A 9,946-nucleotide genomic window follows, 5' to 3' on the forward strand; every position below is an offset into this window, starting at 1 on the left:
GCAAACAAATATATCAGCTTTAATGTTATTCTAAACTTTGGTACTTCTTTTTTAGTATCAAATTGAAAAATTAATGCATAATATTGTCCGACTAGCGCGTTTGGTTGCAGAAATTCGGTCAATTTCCCATTTCTTTTCTTTTGTAAAAAAGTGACGCTTTGCTATGTCTGTAATTTATCTTATGTAGGAAAAAATTGAAAATACCTTGAAACACAACTTTGAGACTGGGCATCACTTTCTCTTTCTTAACTACGGTTTTTTCCTCACGAAATCTCATTATGTCATGCTAAACTAGTTGATTCTTAGCTGATTCTCTGTTAATTACTTAGGTGGTCTTTGGATATGTTGGTTGTTGTTTGCAATATACGAACGATTCTCTGTTATTCTCGAACTATTCATTTCGAATAAAAAATCAATTTCAAAAACCCTAAAATCAACAAGTTTGAGGTTCTTATTGTTGATTCAACTCGTTTATTGAACTACTCACTAAACGATGATTGTTGATTCAACTTATTGAAGAAAATTTGCAAGCCTTTGCAAGAACTTGAGCTTGCGAACTGTTTAGAAGACTTTACAAAAACTTGCAAGCCTCTGCAAACGGTTTGGGTTCAAAATGGGTTTTCTCGATTACACGACATGTTGATGGACCATTGCAAGGTATAAAGCTCGCCTAGTGGCGAAAGGGTTCAACCAACAGTTCGGAGTGGATTATAATGAGACATTCAGTCCAGTTGTCAAATTTACAACAGTTCGTGTTGTTATTTCTTTAGCGGTTTCTCAAAATTGGTGTATGCGGCAAATTGATGTTAATAATGCTTTTCTAAATGGTGTTTTGGAAGATGAAGTTTATATGTCTCAACCTTCAGGGTTCGTTGATTCTTCCCATCCCGATTATGTATGCAAACTCGTGAAGTCTATATATGGTTTAAAGCAGTCTCCACGCGCTTGGTATACTCGATTGAGCACATATTTAGTATCTATTGGGTTTGAAAGTTTCAAAACTGATGTTTCCTTGTTTATCTTAAAAGAAGGGACTAATCTTCTTTACCTTTTAATTTATGTTGACGATATATAATTACTGGAAATAACACCTCAGCTATTCAACGAATTGTGCAACAAATTAATGAAGAATTTGCTCTTAAGGACCTTGGGGGTCTTCATTATTTTTTGGGTAGAAATTACTCGAAATCAGTCTGCTGTTATTCTTTCTCAACAAAAGTATTTTGTAGATCTTTTGAAAAGAATAAAGATGAAAGATTTTAAACCTATCTCCTCACCAATTTCAGCATCACATAAACTCTCTTCTGAATCTGGTGAGGTTTTATCCAATGCCACTCAATATCGAAGTGTGGTAGGGGCCCTACAATATCTAACCATAACACGCCCTGACATTTCCTATGCAGTGAATAAAGCATGTCAATTTATGCAAAAACCATCGACGGAGCATTGGCAACTTGTTAAGCGTATATTACGATATTTAAAACAAACAGTCTCCCATGGACTACAGTTTTATAAATCGTCTCTTTCATTAATTTCAGTCTATTCTGATGCCGGCCGGGGTGGTTGTCCTGATTATAGAAGATCAACGGGTGGTTATGCTGTATTTTTGGGAAATAATTTAATATCATGGAGCTCTAAAAAGCAGAAAATTGTAGCAAAATCTAGTACTAAAGCGGAATATCGGGCAATTGCTTGTGCAGCAACAGAGGTCATCTGGCTCATCTCATTGTTTCAAGAGTTGGGTGTTCAATTTCCCACTCCACCAACCTTATGGTGTGATAATATTGGTGCTACATATTTAACTTCAAATCCAATTTTTCATGCACGTACTAAACACGTCGAAATTGATTTTCACTTTGTTCGGGAAATGGTAAGACAAAAGCATCTTCTAGTCAAGTTCATTTCCACTAAAGATCAATTGGGCGATAATTTTACAAAAGGATTATCTACACCTCGGTTTAGTTTACTACGTGAGAAGCTCAACGTTCTCCAGAGGCCGTTGAACTTGAGGGGGCATATTAGATCAACCCAATATATCATTGACACAAATCAAGCAACTAATTGATTATGGTAGATATTTGATTCATATCATACCAAATAATATAATATCTGCAAGAATATTTTTGTTTCCATTGTATCACAATTTCCTTGTATAGTCCATTGATCTTTGTATTCCTTCTTTATGTAATGAGTGTAATCATCTATAAATTAAAAGAATTTTATTGAGTCTCTCACAGTGAAGAGAAATCAAAAGTTACATCTTATATTTGCAATATTCAAACGATTCTCTGTTATTCTCTAACTATTCATTTCGAATCAAAAATCAGTTTCAAAAACCCTACAATCAACAAGTTTGAGGTTTTAGTTGTTGATTCAACTCGTTTAATTTAACTACTCACGAAATGATGATTGTTGATTCAACTTATTGAAGAAAATAATTGCTCATTGTTGATTCTTGAAATAAAGTTCAATCCCCTAACTTGATAAGTATCCAGTTTTACATAATGTTACATTGCAAATGGTTAGCAATTGCTTGCAATGGTTTGCAACTGTTCACAATTGTCTGCAACTGTTCGCAATGGTCTGCAAAATTGGTTTTAATTGGTTCACAGATTGCCTACAAATTGTTTGCAATGGTTTGTGGAATAGTTTTCTATGGTTTGCGTGTGCAATTGGGTTGCAAACCATTTACAAATGCTTTGCAGCAGGATTGCAATAATTTGCAACGGTCGAAATTTTCTTACATAAACCTTGAAACGGTCGAAATCTTCTTCTTATTACTGATTAATTGCAGACGAAAATCACCACTAAATTGTATGCACATTGTATAAATTCTGAAAGTGAAAGAGTTTAAATGGAGTTTCTCTATTAGAATCATTTTACAAAATATTAATGAACTAAAAAAAATTTAAGAAATTCGATTTTCACTTCAATGGAACTTCCTTTAGTTTCTCGAACAACTAATCAATAGATTACGTCCACAGCTTCTCTCGAAAATATCATTTTGTATCTCTCTTCCAAAAATCACGACTTCGGTTTAGGATGGGCCATTGCAGAATTTATTAATTCATGACCAAGATTTTGAAAAAGAAGTGGGGAAGAAAAAATAAAAATATTTTTCCATTTGCATATTTATAATGTCCATTATTACGCACCGAAAATGAAATATCTATAAACAAATCATTACTTTAAATATAATAGTTAAATTTTTTGGGTTAATGTTTGACACAAATAATCAAAAAACATTTACCACTAGATAAAAACTACTATACTCCAAGTTTTACTATGTATGTAATTTTTATTCTTTTAGAAATTCAATTTCTTGTGAATTAATACCTATGGATGAACGAGCATTGAGAAGAGTCTTTCAACAAAAAAACAAAAAGAAAGCATTGAGAAGGGTCAATTCGGGGGTCATCCTACTCACATTCCTTAATAAATAATAATTCGATAACAACAATAAACAAATTAATCTCTCAACAAAACAAAAAAAAACAATAAACAAATTAAAAGGGATAGCAATATAATGTTTTGTTTGAAACCTATAGCAATATAATGTTGTTATGGGGCTATTTGGTTGAAAAGGAATCACAAAATTTTTAAGAGTAAGAACTCCCAATCAACTAGATATCTTCATCAAAGGATTGGTCCTTCGCCATTCCCTCCAGTTCTCAAACTCTTCTGCATCCCATGTTGTATGGAGCCCTCTCTGGTAGGGGTGTACTCGAGTCGAGCCGAGCCGAGTAGTAACATGTTCAAGCTCGGTTCGTGTATTTGACTGTCGAGCTCGAGCTCGAGCTCGAGCTCGAGCTCGTTCGAGTAATTGTCCACTTGTTCAAGCTCGGTTCGTATAAGTTTGAACGAGCTCGAGCTCGAACTCGAGCTCGCATTGTTTTAAGCTCGTTTATCAAAATACTTCAAATTAAAACTTTCTAAATCATCAAAATACTTCAATGATCATTTGTCACATACAATAATAATGATTAATGATTCATATTCCGATAATTTTTTAATGGTTGATATTTCATGTACAAGTTTCAATACTAATACGTAATTATTTACTATACTATTATAAGAGTACGTTAAACGAGTTGTTCACGAGTAGCTCGTGATACACTAAAGAATGTTCAAGCTCGGCTCGTTTATGTAAACGAGCTTGATTTTGAGCTCGTGTTAAGCTCGGGCTCGTTAATATTCGAGTCGAGCACGAGCAATAGTCGAGCCGAGCTCGAGCAGCTCGTTAAGAGCTCGGCTCGTTTACACCCCTACTCTCTGGTAGTCTAATCTTCGCTCGAGCACACAATGCTGTAGATTCTTCCATTTTGAGAATGTCCGCTTCACAGGTCCTATGCTTCGTCTTGAACCCTTCATATGAAACTCTCAACTCGTGGTGAGTAACTTTTAACTTAGACATCTCGGCTCGAGCACGCAATGCGCCTCACAGGTGCTATGCTCTGCCTTGGACCCTTCATATGAAACTCTCAAATCTTCGTGAGTAACTTTCAGCTTCGACATTTTTAATGAACGAGTAAGAACTCCCACTCAACTAGATATCTTCATCAAAGGATAGGCCCTTCGACGTTCCCTCCAGTTCTTCAACTCTTCTTTTGCATCCCACGTTGTACGGAGCCCTCTCTGGTCGTCTTTCACCATCTCGGCTCGAGTACGCAGTGTTGCAGATTCCCCCATTTTGAGAATGTCCGCCTCAGATGTGCTTTGCTCGCCTTGAACCCTTTATACGAAACTCTTAACTCTTCTTTTGCATCCCATTTGTATGAAGCTCTCTCTAGTAGTCTTTCACCATCTCGGCTCAAGCAAGCAATGCTGCAGATTCCCCCATTTTGAGAATGTCCTCCTCCCAAGTGCTATGCTCCGCCTTGAACCCTTCATATGAAGCTCTCAACTCTTCGTGAATAACTTTCAACGTAGACATTTCTTCCTCAAGAGAACAAATGCGAGCCCCTAGAGCACTCTCCCTCTCCTTGCCCTGAGAAACAATCCTCCTTGAGCCCAACAATCTGCTTCATGTAGGTAGAAATGAGCCTTTGGGCATGAAAGATTCCAGATATAACCTGCATTAGACATAGAAACAAATAAATAACTGGATCAAATAATGAAATAAAAGTTCGAAAGGTACAAAAGCTGACCTGGCGCCTGATCGCCTCCTCAGCACCCAACTCACCAAGGAAGTCCACATCACCGTCTAAGTAGTAGAAATCGAACAATCCTTCCAGGAAAGAAGGGTCTTTGAATACTGATGCATCCTCGGACACTTGAAAACGAGTATTACCAACCTAAATCTACATAAAGGTCGTCTCCGAGAGAGCATGCTTAACTGAGGGAGCAAGCTCCACTGAGGTAGTGGAAGGACCGACTAACCGGGATGAAGTGGGTTGAAGCTTCTTTGCCTGATGGTGGAAGAATGCCCCGTGGAGGCATATTGTCAGCTGTACAAGTCAAACCGACAAAAAGTAAGTGAAATATAATACAACTATAACTCGACAGTTTGAGCGAGTGATATACCTATTGGGACGATGGAAAGGGGGGCTAGCGATAAGTTGGTGTCGAAGGTTCGTCAGGCAAAGAAGGGTCTCCCAATCTATCATCTTTTCTTCTAAAAAAGTGAAGGCCTCGAGTCTAGACTCGGTTTCCTCAAAAGACCGTGGTAGTTGCCCTTCTTCACACCTAAGTGTGAGATATTTAGGTAACAAAACTCTTTACTTTACAAAACTAAAATAAGCAATACATTAATAACTCACTAGGGCGACACCATCCAGTTGCTGCCGTGTTACAACCTCCAAGTGTTCGACATAAGTTGAGAAGGGGTTATCTTGTACCAAGCCAGCACACTGCAAACTAGAGGAGGCGTGGGATACCTAAGGCCCGAACAAAAGCAATGCTCATAGATAGCCGTCCAACCCGGAGGACTGCACCAGCTGACAAGCTCGTTAGGGCCAACTGCCTTAATGTCGACCTAGGGTAGAATATCATACTTGTACCGCAATACACTCACATATTCATCATCAAGTATCGAAGAACAACACCCCTCTGGCGTGCCCTCTGCCTCGGCACTACTCGAGCCCGAGACATCCTCGTCGTGATCATCAGGGAGACACATACTCGGATCCTTCATCTTACAAGTCATGGACATAAAAGGTTGAGCTATTGGGTCCCATCAAATGTCAAGACCTACAAATCTCTAGTTGGGGCGGAACAATAAGTCTAACAAATACTTGCAAAAATTCGCGCATTCTGCAAAAATAGGACGAGCCAACACCAAGTGCATCTAGACTTTATTGCGCGTCATAGAGATTCCTGGTTATAGTTGTGGGGGGTATGATCATTTCAGGTATGATCATTCCGCTAAACTCGAAATGGTTAGACATCTAAAGCTACCTTAACACCTCCATTCCACTCGAATGGAGCGAGCCGACACTTAGTCCACCTAGACTACTTTAGGTAAAATTCAAGGCCAAAATTCTATAAATAGCAAAAAATGGATTTCAACAAATATATTACTTCATAAAGATTCGAGCATCAAAATCTAGCTAAGAACATGCAAAGGAAGAAAATCTGAAAAACATAAGAAGAACGCGAAGAATAAAGATATCCAAATAGTGGTTTCGAATTATTCGGCGAACTGTCAAGATTTCTAAGTCGACATAGTAAAGGTTGGAGTTTAGACAAACTGTGGTACCAGTATGACACTAAATCTAGACACCTCCTCGATGCTACCAACGTACTCTCTAAGTGAGCAACTCACTAACTTAGAGAGTGGGGGATAAATTGTAGTGGGCAAAAATCGTACTAAGCCCACTTCGCTTAAACGTCACCTAGGCCCAACCTAATTCGAATGAATATTACTTGGGCCCAACCCACTCGCCTACTGGTTGGACACTCTTCAACGTAGGATTCACCCCATTAGAAGTCTAAACGGCTTTAAGCCCTTGTGAACGCCCATCTACATGAATAATAACCCATCAAAAGTAATAATACTACATGCACCCTTGGGCGGCCTCAACTGAGGCTGCGAGTTACTGAGTCAACCTCAACTCCGGAGATGTCGCCAAGTATCCATTGATAAGGTCGCTCGAAAACCTCACGTCACCTTAAATACCTTTAGGCGGTCTCAGACTACGAAGAATCTCAAGTCGAGGCGACGTAATCGTGCGGTCAAGTTACTCTAGGAGACAAATCAACGGCTAGAACGAGCCTCCCTTAGGGTTCAGAGTCACACTCAACCCTAAGTATTTCGGATCTAACAAACTCCATGAGTCCATAAGTCGCCTATAAATACAAGGAGACTCAGATTCAAAAGGCATCGAAGGTTAGCTAGAACTCTAGACGATTCGAATATCTTCTCAATCAGTCTACTGAACTTATTTCCTCTCTTGCACTTATTATATTCTAGTAAATCATTACAAAAGAAGATATTCTACCCTCAAGCTCTAACCCCCTTCAATCTCTGGTAGAACCTCTGATCGAGTCAAGCTTTCGACCTGCTTCAGGAAACGAACCTGACAAACAATCCCGTAGAGTCGAAGTTCCGGCCACTCTACGAGCCAAGTCACCCTCCGACGAAACAAAACGGGGATACCCTCAGTACTCCATTTATTTACTTCATTTATAGCTTGCTGACTTAACTGCCGGAGTCGCCTTGCTCGGCAACATCCCGATGTCCTCAAGACTTCATGGTTCAACTTGTTTTTACCTGTCTACAGGTCCAACCTAAACTTCTTCCATCTCGAGATCTAAAGCCCAAGTTGTTACTGGCCCACCAATCGACCTTTTGTTAATTGTGTGATTTTCTACCATCCACATTTGACTACTAGAGTTTGGCATCTTATATTTTAGAAGCTTAAATAAGATAAGGTCAAAAATAAACGTGACCGATTACCTAGCAATCAATATACCACCTTCAGCACAAGTCTAACCAACACTACTTGACTACTAATGTCTAATAAAAAGAAAGAACCTAAAACTAAGACTTACTTGTTTTGAGAGAGTATGTCATTATGGCTAATGATTACTGCAAGGAGAAAAGAAAAATAACATTTCATGAAAACTTAAAATAAGAAGTACTATCTATGGAAGTATAAGAAAAAAAAAATGGCATACATAGTGTTGAGGGTACCATCAAAACCTCTCCATGCCAATCCTGTTTGAAGAGAGAACAATAAACATAGAGAAAAATCAATATTTAGATGATAAAGAAAGGAAAAGATCAAACAATATCTTTATGATAATGTAGTGAATGGTAAAGGGTCTTAGTAGATCTCATACTATATACACATCTTATAAACAAAATTAAGTTTTAGCCTTTAGCAGCACTTGATTCTTGAATAGATTTTGTTCAAGCTACCATGTAATCAACTTCATAAATAATACAAGACCCATTTCAAGAACAAAAAATAGTTAAAGGGATGGGTTATTTCCCTAATGGCCCCCTACTTTGTGACCAGCTTCCTGCCTGGCCCCCTACTTTACAAGAAATACCCATATGGCCCCCTTCCGTTATAACACCGTTACTCTCTCTCTTCCATTTCTTTTCTCTCTCCTCCAACATGTTTTCTCTCTCTGCCACCTCGTTAAACCAGCCACATCATCGTCTTCACCGGCAGGGTCGCCGGCCGGTCAAATTTCCGGCCGGCGACCTTCAAATTTTTTTTTTTTCTCTCTCTCTCTAAAAAAAAAAAAAAATTTAAAAAAAAAAATTCTCTCACCTCTCTCTCTCTAAACTCCGGCGAAGGGAAACCTTCGCCGGAGCTAGGTCTGTTCATCACGAACAGACCAGATCAGGGTCTGTTCGTGAGGAACAGACCCAGATCTGGGTCTGTTCGTGATGAACAGACCCAGATCTGGGTCTGTCCGTGATGAGCAGACCTTTGTTCATCACGAACAGACCACGATCTGGTCTGTTCGTGATGAACAGACCTAGCTCCGGCGAAGGTTTCCCTTCGCCGGAGTTTAGAGAGAGAGAGGTGAGAGAATTAAAAAAAAAAAAAAAAAAAATTTTAGAGAAAGAGAGAGAAGAGAGAGAAAAAAAAAAAGTTCGAAGGTCGCCGGCCGGCGACCCTGCCGGTGAAGACGATGATGTGGCTGGTTTAACGTGGTGGCAGAGAGATAAAACATGCTGGAGGAGAGAGAAAAAAAATGGAAGAGAGAGAGTAACGGTGTTATAACGGAAGGGGGTCATATGGGTATTTCTTGTAAAGTAGGGGGCCAGGCAAGAAGCTGGTCACAAAGTAGGGGGCCATTAGGGAAATAACCCTAAAGGGATTTAAACATGAATTAAAAAATAATTACAAGAGAAGAAAAAGTAGTTAAGGAATACCTAATATTCTGTTTCCCATTATTTTCTTGAGATTTTGGAGAAGTTCTGAGAAGAAACTGTTTTGGGTTAAGGTGGGAGACAAGGAAGAAGGAAGGTATTTATTGAAGAAATTGTTAGGTTTAGGTTGGGAAGACCATTGACTGATCATTGTGATTTTGGGCCTTGCTGAAGAAGTTCATAATGGGCTAGGTGGTATAGACACAACATAAGCCCGTTGTGCTACTGATCATTAGACTATTAGAGATGGGATATGAGAAAGTCTTAGGGGCACAATGGGTGTTACCATATGCAAACACCATCCCCTCTTTGACTTGCTCCGGAGAATCAGAACAATAGGACCAGACTATTGCTCACCCTCATGTTACAGAGGGAAAGAGTAACCCTTAAACAGAGAAAGAGTTATAGACGGAGAGAGAGTCGGAGAGGAATTTAAAGATCGAGATAATGTTATTTTCAGACATCCCACTTTGACAGAGAGGTTGACAAAGCAGTCCTAGTTTCTTATATGACAAATTGGCGAGGTCTAATTATATCCCAGTTGTGCAATATTTTGAGGAAGTTATGACAAATACTAATAGAATGGTACTAATAGAATGGTAGATCACTAGATGA

At 38.8% G+C, this 9,946-nt stretch overlaps 1 long non-coding RNA gene across 1 annotated transcript; it reads right to left on the reverse strand.

Moving 5' to 3' along the window:
* Nucleotides 1–6,335: 6,335 nt before the first annotated feature.
* LOC147555293 (uncharacterized) lies at nucleotides 6,336–9,408 on the reverse strand. Its single transcript, XR_015235022.1, has 3 exons — nucleotides 9,335–9,408; nucleotides 8,119–8,158; nucleotides 6,336–8,029 (listed from the first exon to the last, which is right to left on the reverse strand). It is a non-coding gene; the product is annotated as an uncharacterized LOC147555293 (long non-coding RNA).
* Nucleotides 9,409–9,946: the final 538 nt, after the last annotated feature.

The sequence above is a fragment of the Eschscholzia californica genome, unplaced genomic scaffold, assembly GCF_041429995.1.
Source record: "Eschscholzia californica isolate CP2 unplaced genomic scaffold, dmEscCali1.0.p SCAF_2, whole genome shotgun sequence".
NCBI lineage: Eukaryota > Viridiplantae > Streptophyta > Magnoliopsida > Ranunculales > Papaveraceae > Eschscholzia > Eschscholzia californica.